The 16053-nt window shown below is 40.6% G+C and overlaps 1 protein-coding gene across 7 annotated transcripts in view; it reads right to left on the reverse strand.

Moving 5' to 3' along the window:
- The window catches only part of LOC131197670 (ubiquitin-conjugating enzyme E2 E2), a 78529-nt gene extending 62713 nt beyond the window's left edge, over nt 1-15816 (reverse strand). Inside the window, exons 1-4 of one of the 7 annotated variants that reach the window (XM_058182020.1) lie at nt 15487-15816; nt 14882-15094; nt 11533-11597; nt 6545-6662 (exon numbers count right to left, since the gene is read on the reverse strand). The gene's annotated coding sequence lies outside the window, so the exon portion shown is untranslated. The remainder of the gene's footprint in view (nt 1-6544; nt 6663-11532; nt 11598-14881; nt 15095-15486) is intronic. The other 6 variants (XM_058182018.1, XM_058182016.1, XM_058182017.1 and 3 more) reach the window with 6 other exon arrangements.
- Nucleotides 15817-16053: the final 237 nt, after the last annotated feature.

A 16053-nucleotide genomic window follows, 5' to 3' on the forward strand; every position in this document is an offset into this window, starting at 1 on the left:
CTTTTTATCAATAAGCTCATAAACCTTTTATTTCCTTCCTTATATATTCATGCATTGTTTCTTCTATCACCAGCAAAAATAGAATATCATATTGAACTGCAATGTATTTATTATACTCCATAATCTTTTTATAAATTTCTTTATAGGCTGAGAACTGTCTTAAAATTTCTTTTTAATAATGGGACATAGTCCTTTGAGTATCTGAATAAGAAGGAGAATTATATAGCAGCTCACTAAATTTGAAAGTTTAGTTTTTAGGAAAGTTAACTTAATCAACCTACTATGCAATATGTAAGAATTACAATTTCCATTCTCATATTATTAAGAAAATCTTCAATGCATGTAGTAAAAACTGGAATTTACATCTAAAAGTATAATAATTTTAATTGCTATAAAAGGATATAATTCTTGAAGGATTGACGTATAGTTGTCTTTAAGAGTTTGTGAACCTTTTAACATTCCAATACTTCTGCATAAATATGACCTAAAGCCTGATCTGATCTTTACACAAGTCTGCATGTTACATGACCAAATAATGGTTAACACAGAAAATTAATATTTTTGAATGACTATGTTAAAGTCCTGAACTATAATCAGTATTCTTCTAATAACTGTACTTAGGAACCCAAGTGGGAAATGTCACTGCACTCATAGGTTTCCTTTAACGATCTAGTTAGACATTAAGAAACTGAAGCAGGACTATATAGGCTAAGAATAAGCTATAAGTATATAATTTTCCAGTAATTCCTGTAGTGTCATTAACTGTACTTCCTTTTTCATTTCATGTATTTTATATATTTGAAATTACAAAACTTTCTATTTTCTTGCTCCTTGGAATGCTTGTAATTATACCTTTAACAACTCAAACTCCATTCTTTTTATTTTTAACCATAGGATTATATCCAAAACTTCCCAAAAGTAATAGCAATAGTATTAAAACTCAACAGGCTGTCTTTTTGCTTAGTAACTGTTTCCTAAGGACACCCAAGAGACTCCTTTTCATAAAAAAATATACCAGCTTCTAAATCCAGCTGGTAAATTCCATTGTTCTATAAAACAAGAGAACAATACTGGTCAAATACAGTACCCTTTACATGCTGCAACATTTGTATAAATTAATTTTTGACAAAAATTGGTATTTATTAGCTATTATCAAAACATTGATCAGTTAGTGAATAGTGAATGAGCAGAAATTTTAAAATGGATAAACAAAACTAGAAAATCTTAAAAAACATGTTTAACAATAGATGTGAATAATAAGACCAAGACTGATTCAATAGACTACAAAAGTTGATTAGAAAAGCTGTACACCTGGAAAATGATAGACTGGAATGGCAGTAAGAAATCTATCTGAAATTATTGTGAGAAAATCTGATAAAACAAATATCAACAAGAAAACTCTTTTAGAAGAAGGTAAGAAAAAATGAACAAGCATAACATTTTTATAACAAGAAGACAAAATTCTTGTAACAAAAGAGTGTAGATGAAATCAACCTTCTAAAAATTGTGACAAAAAATAGTGAGCACCAAAACAATAGAAATACTATGCAAAGCTTACTAAAGCAGGGATGTTCCTATGAGAAGATTTTAAAAAGGCAGGTTCTATAAAATCTCTACCATGTAGAGAGCTACATTTTAACAAATTCTGAAAAATAAAATAAGAACTTAAACAAGTCTAGCTGCAAAAATATGGCATATATATTTCTGTAAATATGAATACTTCAACCATTCAGAGGGGTCGACTATGTTTGAAAATATAATACTATTTTGTATAACATTTGAAAATAAAATAAATAATTTAATGCTAATCAATATAAAACACATTAAGCCAGGCTTCTGGGTGGCGCCACCTTTCTCGCTGGGTGCTAATTTATGGCACTCCGCATTGAATATGGTAAAAGCTGGACATAACAACTGATCCCGGCTTAATTTCTCTCTCTGGTTGAAAGAGAGAGAAAGAGCAAGGGGGGGGGGAATTGTGGTAGATTCCCCTAGGGGCTTTGTTTTTGTAATGCAAAGTCCTGAAAGGTCGAATCCCCTTGAACCCCTCCCCCAACCTCCAGTATTCACTGCGCTCCTGAAAAAGCAGGAAAAGAGGAAGATGTCCACTTCTGCTAGCAATTGATTTCTTTTTGTGGTTACTAAAAGCAGGCGGAACACGCGTGAGTGAACAATTATTGGTTTGCAAGTATTTTTGATTTTCTGACTTCTACCTTTTTTTTTTAAAAAAAGAGAAATTTCCGCCCCCCCTTCAGTTTCGTTTTAGAGAAACTGAAAGCAGAGCGATACATCAAAGGGAGCTTTGCTGTTGAATCGAAACTGAATGGAGATTTTATTTTATTGTGTTTGACTCTGGACTGTTGGATTATATTACGTTGTTTAAGTACTTTACAAGGGGATTCTCAGCAGGAACTTTGTCATGGAGGTTCTTTCAGAAGAATGGATTTGTGACTTTATACAGGACTAAACAGAAAATATGTATTTAATTATTCAAAAATACGAACTGATAAAAAATGGGGACGTTTTGGATGAGAGCTTGGACCAAATTAACCAGTGCAATCATTCGGAAAATGGAATGCAGGAGATACAAATAAAAGTGGATAAATATGAAGATTTGATCGTGAAGAAACAAGGTGATGTAAAGAAGTTTTCTTTAAATAGTTTGGATGAACTGCCTGAATTTGTGCTACAGGAGATTGTCCCTCAAATGGAAAAGACTCACAAGCTTAATGTTTCCCAAGAGTTCTCTTTTTGGACTGATGGAATATACGGCAGTAATTTTTGGATTCTTGGACATAAGGAATTACTAGGAAATATTGTGATTGACTTTTTAAAAGGAGTATTGAAGGAAAGACAGAGATTAATGCACCAAAAAAAATGGCAAGAGACAAAAGTATTATTCTTGAAACAAGGTTTTTTAAAAATATTAATAGACAAAAAAATTAGTGTTCTGGAAAGACAATTTGTGAGGAATCTGGAAGAAATGGGTTGATTATATGTTTTATATCTATCATAAAAGACTAGATATTTGGATCTATACTGGGTTTTGATGAGGAAGGACAAAAGTTGAATAGATATTGTAATTTTCTGTATTGAAATTTTATAAGGTGTTGCACTAAATTTTAAATAGAATATTTTCAAAAGATCTTATGTAAGAAAGACATGGGGGGGGGAAAATTATATGGTTATAGAAGTTATAAGGGACATATTTTTTGAACTGGATTGGATTTTTATGCTTTAGTTGGTTTTAAATACTTTGGGATTAATTTGTTCTATTGATTTATATATTTTACTATTGTTAATTCTTAATTTTTATTTTTATTTTTTTTTAAGGATTTTGGTTATGTTAGGAGGAAGTCAGAGCTAGAGAAGGAAAATTGGTATAATAGTTTTGGGAGAAAATTTTCTTAGCATATGTTTGTTTTATTTTTAACTATACCTTGTGCTTGTTCCGGGAAGCCAGGGGGGAAGGGGAGGGTATTAGTGAAGGGAGGGGGGTTGGGGGGAAAGGGGAAAAAAATTTTTTTTCTGTAAAACTTTTTGAATAAAAAACAAAACAAAACATTAAGCCAAATGTTCTATTTCTTAGTGTATTTCAAAATATGAATCAACATCAAAACATATTGTCATATGTCATCAACGGTGGTTCAGGAGTTCCAGGCCTCCATGACGGCCTTGGACCTGATTCAAGTAACTGATGGCCCTACACACATTGGGGGAGGCGCGCTAGACTTGATTTTTATCTCTGGTCAGTGGGTTAATGATCTGGATTTAGGAGATGTAGTGAAAGAACCGGTGTCATGGTCAGATCATTTTCTTCTTCGCCTAGACTTTCGGACCGCCGCTCACCACCGCAGGGAGACGGAGCCAACACATTGGTTCCGTCCCAGGTGCCTGATGGACCGGAGAGGTTCCTGATAGAGCTTGGGCCGTTCCCTGAGGATCTTGCCCACGGCACGACTGAAGAACTGGTTGCGGCTTGGGAACAGGCTGCGGCTGGGGCTTTGGACCGTGTCGTGCCTTTGCGGCCTCTGACCCGGCGTAGATCTCAATTGGCTCCCTGGTTTTCCGAGGAGCTAAGAGAGATGAAACGCCGGAGAAGACGCCTGGAGAGTACCTGGAGGTCCAGCCGTTCCGAGGCTGATCGGACACTAGTGAGGTCTTTTACTAAGACCTACCTAGTGGCAATGAGGGAGGCGAAACGTTCCTACGTTTCCACCCTCATTGCATCGGCAGATAACCGCCCGGCCGCCCTGTTTCGGGTGACCCGTTCCCTCCTTCATCAGGAGGGACGGGATGACCCCCTACAGGGACGGGCTGAGGAGTTTAACGGTTATCTATACGATAAAATCGTTCAGCTTCGGGATAGCTTGGACCAAGACTGCGATAATCCAACTGAGATGGCGGAGACACGTCTTGTTGAGGTTATTTGGGTTGAGTTTGATTCTGTGGCTCTCGAGGACGTGGACAGGTTGCTGGGGAGGTTGCATGCAACTACATGTTTACTGGACCCATGTCCTTCCTGGCTAGTGCTGGCTGCTCAGGAAGTGACACGAGGCTGGCTCCAGGGGATTATAAACGCTTCTTTGGTTGAAGGGGTTTTCCCCGCCGCCTTGAAAGAGGCGGTGGTGAGACCTCTCCTGAAGAAGCCTTCCCTGGACCCAGCTATTTTGGGAAATTACCGTCCAGTCTCCAACCTTCACTTTGTGGCGAAGGTTGTAGAGAGTGTGGTTGCGTGGCAGCTCCCCCGGCACCTGGAGGAAGCTGTCTATCTAGACCCGTTCCAGTCCAGCTTCCGACCCGGTTACAGCACGGAGACGGCTTTGGTCGCGTTGGTGGATGACCTCTGGAGGGCCAGGGACAGGGGTTGTTCCTCTGCCTTGATCCTATTAGATCTCTCAGCGGCTTTTGATACCATCGACCATGGTATCTTGCTGCGCCGGTTGGAGGGATTGGGAGTGGGAGGCACCGTTTATCGGTGGTTCTCCTCCTATCTCTCTGACCGGTCGCAGACGGTGTTGACAGGGGGGCAGAGGTCATCCGCGAGGCGCCTCACTTGTGGGGTGCCTCAGAGGTCGATTCTCTCGCCTACCCTGTTCAACATCTATATGAAGCCGCTGGGTGAGGTCATCAGTGGTTTCGGGGTGAGTTATCATCTGTACGCTGATGATACTCAGCTGTACTTTTCCACCCCGGACCACCCCAACGAAGCGGTCGAAGTGCTGTCCCGGTGCCTGGAAGCTGTACGGGTCTGGATGGGGAGAAACAGACTCAAGCTCAATCCCTCCAAGACGGAGTGGCTGTGGATGCCGGCACCCCGGTACAGTCAGCTGCATCCGCAGCTGACTGTTGAAGCAGTTAGTGGCCCCAAAGGAGGTGGTTCGCAACTTGGGCGTCCTCCTGGATGGACGGCTGTCCTTTGATGAACATCTGGCGGTCGTCTCCAGGAGGGCCTTTTACCAAGTTCGCTTGGTCCGCCAGTTGCGTCCCTTCCTTGACCGGGATGCCTTATGCACAGTCACTCACGCTCTGGTTACGTCTCGGTTGGATTACTGCAATGCTCTCTACATGGGGCTGCCCTTGAGGTGCACCTGGAGGCTGCAGTTAGTCCAGAATGTGGGTGCGCGAGTAGTAATGGGAGCCGCTCGTGGCTCCCACGTAACACCACTGCTCCGTAGTCTGTACTGGCTTCCTGTGGTCTTTCGGGTGCGCTTCAAGATTTTGGTTACTACCTTTAAAGCGCTCCATGGCTTAGGACCCAGGTACTTACGAGACCGCCTGCTGTTACCCTATGCCTCCCACCGACCCGTACGCTCTCATAGAGAGGGTCTCCTCAGGGTGCCGTCCACCAAACAGTGTCGGCTGGCGGCCCCCAGGGGCAGGGCCTTCTCTGTGGGAGCATCGACGCTCTGGAATGAACTCCCCCCTGGCCTACGTCAAGTGCCTGATCTTCGGACCTTCCGTCGTGAGCTAAAAACATACTTATTTATTCAAGTGGGACTGGCATAATAGTTTGATTTTAAATTGGGGTTTTATTAATATTCTTAAATATTTTAAATTTAATTTTAATTATTAGCCGTTTTTGTAATTTTGATATGTTTTAATTTGTTTTAATTGTACATATTTTGTATTTTATCTCCGGCTGTACACCGCCCTGAGTCCTTCGGGAGAAGGGCGGTATAACAATTCAAATAATAATAATAATAATAATAATAATAATAATAATAATAATAATAATAATAATAATAATAATAATAATAATATAATATATTCTAAATAACTGTACTAGAATTAACAAAGCAATGTGACTTCTGAAAGTCATTTTTGATCACTTTGATACTTATGATGTTTTAGCATGTTGCTTTAATTGAGAAAATTTGACAATCTTTGAGAAAACCGATGGTGTGTGTGTGTGTGTGTGTGTGTGTGTGTGTGTGTGTAACAAACAAAGCTGAACAATTTTCATTAAGCAAGCCAGTATTTAAGTGATCAATATTTGTAGAAGCTTAAGACTATATATATATAAATTTATTAAAATACACACATATTACTTGAAGGTTTCAATCATCGTGGTCAAAAGGTTGGGCAAAGAGCCAAGTCTTTAAGGTCCTGCACAATGTAAGTTCTTATGTATGTTTCAATTGTAGGCCGATATAGGAATTCTAAATAAATTAGATAGTAATAACACTTGTTATCAAAGGGGTAGTTATAACATCATTCTCAGTAATGCCAGAACCAAGTCAGCAAGTATTCTATTAAAATTCTTATGAAATGAACCCTGCTCCTTATAAAGCACATTGCTTAAAAAAAAAAAAAGATCTCATAGAAAAGCCCCTTTTGATTTGATTGCTCTAGCAAGTACTTATCAGTCTAATGGCCTTGTATTCTGTTCTCAAAGCAAACATGATGCAAGGCACAAACAGAACTCTGGAGGAATTTACTACTGAGTTAAATCAGCTAGCGGTACCTGAACACACTTGTAAATGGATCCTAAGCTTCCTAACAGACAGGAAGCAGCAGGTGAAGTTAGACAAACTCACATCAGATTCCTGTACAATTAGCATAGGGGCCCCATAAGGCTGTGTGCTTTCTCCACTTCTCTTCTCTCTATATACCAATGTCTGCATCTCAAACGATCCGTCTGTTAAATAACTGAAGTTCACAGATGACACAATAGTGATCTGTCATTAGAGACAATGATGAATCCGCATACAGACAGGAAGGAGGTTGAACAATTAGCCTCGTGGTGTGACCAGAACGATCTGGAACTTAACACACTCAAAACCGTAGAAATGGTAGTGGACTTTAGGAGAAACCCTCCCATACTACCACTGCTTTACAATACTAGACAACACAGTATCAACAGTAGAGACCTTCAAATTTCTAGGTTCTACCATATCTAACAACCTAAAATGGACACCCAACATCAAAAATGTCGGCAAAAAAGCACAACAATGAATGTTCTTTCTAAGCCAACTCAGAAAGCTCAAACTGCCCAAGGAGCTGATGATACAGTTCTACAGAGGAATTATTGAGTCTGTCATCTGCACCTCTATAACTGTCTAGTTTGGATCTGCAACCCACAAACTTCAGAGGATAATTACAACTGCAGAAAAAACAATTCCTACCAACCTCCTTCCATTGAGGACCTGTATACTGCACAAGTCAAAAAGAGGGTTGTGAAAATATTTACAGATCCTTCACATCCTGGACGTAAACTGTTTCAACTCCTACCCTCAAAACGATGCTATAGAGCACTGCACACCAGACCAACTAGACACAAGAACAGTTTTTTTCCAAATGCCATCATTCTGCTAAACAGATACCATATTTTTTGGTGTATAAGATGCACTGGAGTGTAAGACACACCTTAATTTGGGGAGGTGGGGAGGGGACAAGAAAAAAAGAATTCTGCCTCTGCCTACCAGCATCAGGATCAGCCTGGGGAAGCGCGGAGGTCGGGACTTGCTTGGCAAAGAAGGCACTGCGCAGGGGGCAAAAGGCAAGGCGCTGCCGCCTAAAAACACTGTTGCTGCGATCTCCGCTGCCTGGAGATCTCCGCTGCCTCCCCAGTTCCAAAAATGAGGTGTGCAGGGTCAAAGAAAGAGCATCGTGTTTTCAGGCAGTTCCAGGCAGCAGAGATCGCGGCAACAGTTTTCGAGTGGCAGCGCCTTGCCCTACACCTCCTGTGCAGTGCCCAACAAACCACCAGCTCCTTGAATGAATGAATAATGAATGAATGAATAATTTAATTTCTATACCGCCCTACTCCTGAAGGACTCAGGGCGGTTTACAGCCAGGTAAAAACACAATCAAAACATACAATATACAGCTAAAAAACGATTTTAAAAAACCTACTCAATTTGGCCCATTAATTAAAATACACATTAAAACCATAAAAAACCCAATTAAAATTACTAATAATTTTTAATTAGTTTTGAAGATGCAAGACTGTTTTCCTGAGGACATGCGGCTCTGTGAATTGCATCGGGGAGGAAAACGGGATGCAGGGAGGCAACGCTCTTTTTCATCCCCGATTGCCCGAAGCAATTCGCAAAGCCGTGTGTCCTCAGGAAAATCATTTTGGGTCCTGTGCATGAACCAGGCTGGTAGCCAGTGCTGTTACATCAACATCTGCAGCAACCGGCTAATTGGGAGGCCGGAGGTTTGGCCAGATACTGAAGGTTCCTGCTGGTTACTGCCATACTCCTTAGCGCCAGGCTGCGAGGAACTCAGATGCAAACAGCCACGTGGGCCACGCCGCCTGGTCTATGTCGTCTTCCACCCGCGCATCCTGAGCTTGGCTGGCCACATGTCCCAATTCTGCCACCTGGTGAACGACACAGCCTTGGAGGCAATAGACAAAAATTTCTTCCCGCAACTGGACCACACCAACACTGTCCCCCTCAACCTCATCAAGTATAAGAGCGTCCTGCAGGCCATGCTGCTCTGGATGCTGCTGGATGCAGGAGCTCCAGCACCCCCAGAAGAGGCTGGAGAGTCAGACGATTCCCCCTTGCCGCCTTTCCATTCGCTCTAGGTCTATCCTCAGCCCAGCCTGCAGTACGATGCTCCGAGACCCCCTCCGCCCAAGCCAACTCCGCCTGCCACCACTCCGCAGTGGACTCTCCGGCACCGCTCCTACGTGGACTTTCAGGATTATCGCAACAGCTAGGACTTGGCGCCTAGCCCGATCCCCCACGAGTTGGTAATGACCATTGAACTGCCGTTGCTCAGCTCTGCTGCTCAGGCCCAGTTGGAGATCCGTGGCCAGGAACTCCAGCTGGACTTGCAGCGCCCTGCTACCTACCACCTGCGCATCCCATTGCCCTATGCAGTGGATGAAAGCCATGGCCGGGCCATGTTCAACAAAGCCGCGTGCCCTCCTCCTGCTTTTCTACAAATTGCTTCTGAGAATTGAGGAAAAAAACGCCGGAAAATGCCATGCAGGGAAACAATGCTCTTTTTCCACCTGGATTACCTGAAGCATTGCCTCTCTGCATGGCATTTTCTGGCGTATTTTCCTCAATTCTCAGAAGCAATTTGCAGAAAAGGAGGAGGAGGGCATGCGGCTTTGTGAATTTCTTTGGGCAATCGGGGAGGAAAACGCTGGAAAACACCATGCATGGAGGCAACGCTCTTTTTCCTCCCTGATTGCCCAAAGCAATTCGCAAAGCCGCGCATCCTCCTCCTCCTTTTTTGCAGCCTCATTTTCTCTTTCCTCGTAGCCAGATCCGCCTCCCGGGTTAGGAGCAGAAGCCGACTGCAGAAAAGGAGGAGGAGGGCGCGTGGCTTTGTGAATTGCTTCGGGCAATTAGGCCTCCATGCATTGTGTTTTCCTCCCCAATGCAATTTGCACAGCCGTGTGTCCTCAGGAAAATGCAGCAGCTGAGATTTTAGGCTGACAACCTCCAAAGGGTGGGGGGCAGCGGGTGGGTGGGGCTACATTGGCGTATAAGACGCACCCAGATTTTCACTCTCTTTTGAGGGGGTAAAAAGGTGCATCTTATACACTGAAAAATACAGTAATTTCTTCAACACTATCAAATTAGTTACTAAGTCTGCATTACTATTAATTTTCTCATCATTCCTATCACCCATCTCCTCCTACTTATGAGTGTATGACTATAACCTTGTTGCTGATATCCTTAAGATTTATATTGACTGTTTCCCTATTATTATCATTAAGTGTTATACCTTATGATTCTTGACAAATGTATCTTTTCTTTTATGTACTCCAAGAGCATATGCACCATGACAAATTGCACGTGTGTCCAATCACATTTGGCCAATAAAAAATTCAATTCAATTCAATTCAATTCAATTCAATTCTATTCTATTCTATTCTATTGTCTCAGTAATTACTCTGACTTGCTGCCTGTAAGGTGAACATAATTTAAGAGTAACACACATGGGCTTCTCCCCCTTTTTCCCCCTAAAATGAGTAAAGAAACCCGTTTGTTTCTAGTTAGCCTCTATTATAATTAAATGGTTAGGATAATAATAAAACTGATGAAAAGATAGAGATAAATAACTCAAGTGACAAATTTTAGCTATTTAATAAAAAGCAATATAAAAAGTATTAGACTTTTTCAGGTTAAAAAGTATTGAATTAGAATTAAATCTTATTTTGGTTTAGTTTCCAGATGTAAAAACAATTCATTTTCCAAAGAAAATTACAAACATAGGAAGACAATATTTACAATCATTAAAAATTAATTTACTTCAAAAATATCACTGATTAATTATATTTGTAATTTTTTTTTTCCAAAACTTGGCTTTGATCCCAGGCCTGGGATCAATGTTTATCATTTGTCTAAGAGCCCTGTTTTATTTTGTTTATTTTGTTGTTTATTAGATCATTTTAGTCTGGACTGTGTGATTTAACATATCCTTTTCTAGTGTTTTGAACACTGCCCACTGGATTTGGAAAGCTAATAAATTTTAAATAATATTTATTTATTTTTATCATATCATTATTTTTATAATTAAGGCAGTGAACATACCACCTAACATTCCTTCCTCCTATTTTCTCCCAGAAAAACAACCTTGTGAGGTGAGTTGGGCTAAGAAAGAGTGACTGGCTCAAAATCACCCAGCTAGTTTTCATGCCATAGGCGGGTTAGAACTCAGTCTGCTGGTTTATAGACTGGTGCCTTAACCACCAGACCAAACAGGCTTAATATGGATAAAAATAATTACCAATATTGCAAATGACAACTATTGTTTATAAAGGGCCTCTGGTGACTCAGCGGACTAAGTCTGTCTGTTATTAACACAGCTGCTTGCAATTACTGCAAGTTCAAGTTCAAGTCCCACCAGGCCCAAGGTTGACTCAGCCTTCCATCCTTTATAAGGTAGGTAAAATGAGGACCCAGATTGTTGGGGGCAATAAAAGTTGACTTTGTATATAATATACAAATGGATGAAGATATAAATTCAAATAAAAAATAAAATAAAATAAAATAAAATGTATTACTTATTAATTTTTATCTTTTTTATCCCATATACAACTCAAAATGTCAAACATACCAACAGTTCTTCCTCCTCCAATTTTCCCCACAATAATCCTGTGAAGTGTTGGGTTGAGACGTTCACTATGAAAAAAAAAAGAAATAATTCTAAAATATTTACTCTATTTTTATAATTCTGAAATATTTACTCTATTTTACAGTATAATATTTTCAGCTATTATTGTCCTATTCATATTTAATTCATCTATGTTTTGTATTAAATTAAAAATCCAAAGAATTCCTCCGCCATCTATTCTTCCCTTTAAAACTGATCTTTTCAAATAACACAAGTTTTTAAAAAAGTTTTCAAGTGGTTCGCCAGAAAACTAACAAGTGTTTTCCAAGCATATGCTTGTTTTAACAATTGTGTGCCATAATAAGTATTGGGGAAAATCAACCACATTTTCTTTCAGCCCCCACTTGGCTCCTTTACTAGGAGCCAGAGTAAAGGATAAGAATGTAGAAACACTGGCATTTAGGATGGGGGAATAGAAAGAGAATATGAAAACCTTAGAATAAGCTAAGGTTTGAGATTCTGAAAGTGGAAGAGAAAAGAATAAAGCAGAGGACTTATACTGATAAGCAGACACTGGGAATAGATTTAGAATAGAATTTTTATTGGCCAAGTGTGATTGGACACACAAGGAATTTGTCTTGGTGCATATGCTCTCAGTGTACATAAAAAAAAAGATACGTTCATCAAGGTACAACATTTACAACACAATTGATGGTCAGTATATCAATATAAATCATAAGGATTGCCAGCAGCAAAAGGTGATGCATCTCCCTAAACGTCTCCCTAAAGGTGATGAAGGGATGTGGTGGCTCAGGGGCTAGGACGTTGAGCTTGTCGATCGAAAGATCGGCAACTCAGTGGTTCAAATCCCTAGTGCTGCCGTGTAACAGGGTGAGCTCCCGTTACTTGTCCCAGCTTCTGCCAACCTAGCAGTTTCGAAAGCACGTAAAAATGCACGTAGAAAAAATAGGGACCACCTTTGGTGGGAAGGTAACAGCATTCCGTGCGCCTTTGGCATCGAGTCATGCCGGCTCCATGACCATGGAGACGTCTTCGGACAGCACTGGCTCTTTGGCTTTGAAGCAGAGATGAGCATCGCCCACTAGAGTCGGCAATGACTAGCACGTATGTGCGAGGGGAACCTTTATCTTTACCTTTAAAGGTGATGAAGAGCCACATGTCATAGACATACTTTTGTAGCACTGGCAAAGGCAAAGAGATTAAAATGTTTTAAATGTGATGTTTTCCATTTTTAAGAACTTCTCTTAGAAAGCACCAAAAACAATGGGGTAAAAAAAAAGAAAATTATACTAAAACTACAAGCAAGGGATGAATAAATAGATAGAAATGGGGAACAGCTGGTAATGAGATTAAGAGCCTATAGGCTGCCCGAAATACATATATGGGCATTCAAGAAATGACATATAAAGTGGGGGTAGGAGGCAATCTTAGAAAGTTCTCAACACAAAATGCTGTTATAGAAAAGCTTAAGAGTGTTTGTGTCACACTTTTGTGATGTGTTTTAAAGGGAGGAGAGAAAGTCGTTTGACCTTTTCTTCTGTTTGACATATCTGTCACAGAAAGCCTGATTCACACACTATTTTTTACTAAAATACTTGTTTCATTTAACTACAAAGGAAGAGAAGATTTATTTTATACATAAGGAGGTAAAAGATAACTATTGACATTTATCAAGTAGTAAGATAATAAAGGTTAAACACTAACAGGATAATGATAGCAATCATAGGTTATCATGGGAAAATCATTTTCATAGATAAATCAAGTAATTCCCCTCCAAACATGCTAATATAATAGAATACAGAAGAGTCACTAAAATGTTTTCAATTAACAGGCAGCATTAAAATGACAAATAAGAATGATGCAAAACTCAAATGAAAAATCTCCTTAAGATGGAAAATAGTTAGGCTGATTGAGTCACTTAAAAGATACAGTGAAAAAGCTATTGGAATTCTGATGATGTTGATGAAAAATGATCCACTGAGAATATAGGAACACAGGAATAATTCAGTGATATGGGATTAATTGACAATAGATTATACAGACTGAAGGATTGTCTCAAGAACAGTGGTAGGTTTCCATTTTTTTTACTATTGGTTCTGTGAGTATGGCTTGATGGGCATGGCATGGCTTGGTGGGCATGGCAGAGGAATGATACAGTAAAATCTCCATTCTAACCCCAATTAGGGGAAGGATACTGCAAAATCCCCATTACCTCCCAATCAGCTGGGACCTGGGAGGCAGAAAATAAATAGGGGCAGGGCCAGTCAGAATTTTTACTACCGGTTCTCTGAACTACTCAAAATTTCCACTACCAGTTCTCCAGAACTAGTCAGAACCTGCTGAAACCCACCTCTGCTCAGAAAGTGTTAATCTAGTCCTCAGTTACACAGAGTGAAGTTTCTATATCAGTATCACATCTGTATAATGGTACATACCAACAGAAAAATGTTAGCTGAGAAAAATACATGTGTGTCTATCATTTTATAACCTAACATAAAATTTCAATGTGGATAAACACTACTATAAGGGAAAATACCCTATTTCTTTTTGTAAAGAAATAGTTCACATGGAAATTAATGAAATGAAAAGTAATCCCTAGGTTGAATTACTGTATTACTTACCTTGAAGTGAACTTACTGTTGCTTACTTTTAAACATGTTTGGGTTGCACTGTTAAAATACTACTAGATAGATAGCTAGTTATATAGCTATCCTAAAATAATAAATCACAAGAAATTTTATGTAACTAGATCAGAAATTAGAGTAATTTGGTATAAGAGTATTACTTTGTGATGGTATATAATGACGGCATATAATGACATAAGATGATGGTATAAGAAGGCAATGGATTGATTTTGAGTTTAGAAAGGAATTCTGTGTTAGAAATACCAGTTAGAATAATTGGGCCAATGGAAGAATTGCTCTGAAAAAGGCTGCATTTTTAGAAGATGTTTTAAGATTTGCTACGATCTTTTATGTGAAAGATCTTTTATCTTTTTCACATTTTTTATGTGAAAGAATTAAGAGATAAGAAAGAACATATACTTTAAAAATTAGTTTTTAAAAAATAAATAAAAAGTGATGCTATTACTTGGGAGCAAAAACTATTTTAGAAGTGAAGACTGGTGTTCTCTGAGCTTGGGAATATTTGCTTGTAGACATTTTCTTACCCAACTTAGGTAACATCATCAGCATTTTAGCAGTTAGCAGACCACAGTAGCATTGCTTGATTGATGGGCAGCGAAAGATCATGAAAAGGATTGTACATCTGATATGCACAAATCTATCCAAGAAGCACTATTTATTTCTTGCTTTACAGATGTTCTACATACCTTAATCAACTGTGATATCCAATAGCCCATTATAATAAGAGTCCGAATTTCCTCTTCAATATGTGTAAAAGCACAGAGAGAATCAAATCCACCTTCCTCTCTTGTGAGTACAGAAAGGTGATGGAAGGGCATTTGTAGCATGGTCTTGGGTAGTGTTGGCAGACAGCTGGTGATTAAAGGGTACAGAGGAATTGACGATGTCTGTGGGAGAGACTAAGGGGTGAGAAAGAATGAAGAAGAAAAGAACGACGGAGGGAGGAAGGGAGGATAAGTAGCTGATGTAGATTGGGCAGAAGAAACGGGGCCGGTAGGGACCGGAATGGAACGGAAACTACTTGTCTTGGACTAGTATTGGAGCCCTGACTACAGAGAAGGGGATGTAGAAAATGTTAAATGGGAACTGAGGGACGTTTCAGCTCGAAGGCAACACCGCCAAGTTGGGGAGGGGGGAAGGGGGCTGCCTCGTGGATAATTAACATCTCGGAGCAGAGGGGGTTAGCACTGATTGCCGCGGTAGGCGGGCCCAGATTTAATAGTGGGGGAGCGATTGTATTTGAGGAGGGGGGCACTTTCAGGAGTGGGGAAGGGGTAAGCGAAGCTTTTACCTGTGGGAGGAGGGGCAGGCGCAGGTCTTTCGCTCTCCAGCTTCGGTGCTCTGCGTGCCAATCCTTATCCAAGGGAAGAGGCACCCAGTAGGGAGTGAGGAATGCCTCTTAACGGCCGATCACAGAAACATATACGCGCCCACCACTCTGCCACCCACCCTCGACGATGACTTCCCAAGCTACGCTTTCACCGCCGCCTGAACTGAAGAAAAGTAAAACCGCAGCGCGAAGCGCGTTCCCGAATGGCCCAATTAAGCCAAGAGTTGGGCTTGGAGCGGGGGGAAGGGAAGGACCAGTCGGGGCCGCGCCTCAGCACGCGGGCCGGGCAGAATGACGGCGCGAGGAAAAGTAGCTGAGGAATTGGGAGCGAGTACGCGCAGCAGCAAGGAAACGAGGCGGCGGGAGGGCGGGGACAAAAGCACGACTTTAAAGGGAAAGTGATGTTGAGGTAAAGCGGGGAGAGAGAGGAGGTCGGTTAGGGCAAACTGCGTAGCGCAGGGAAGGGGAGGTGGTGGGTTCTCTTGTGTGGGTGAAACTGAGGTCAGAAGGGAAGGGGTGTGAGAGAAC

Source organism: Ahaetulla prasina, chromosome 4 (genome assembly GCF_028640845.1).
Source record: "Ahaetulla prasina isolate Xishuangbanna chromosome 4, ASM2864084v1, whole genome shotgun sequence".
NCBI classification, from domain to species: Eukaryota; Metazoa; Chordata; class Lepidosauria; order Squamata; family Colubridae; genus Ahaetulla; species Ahaetulla prasina.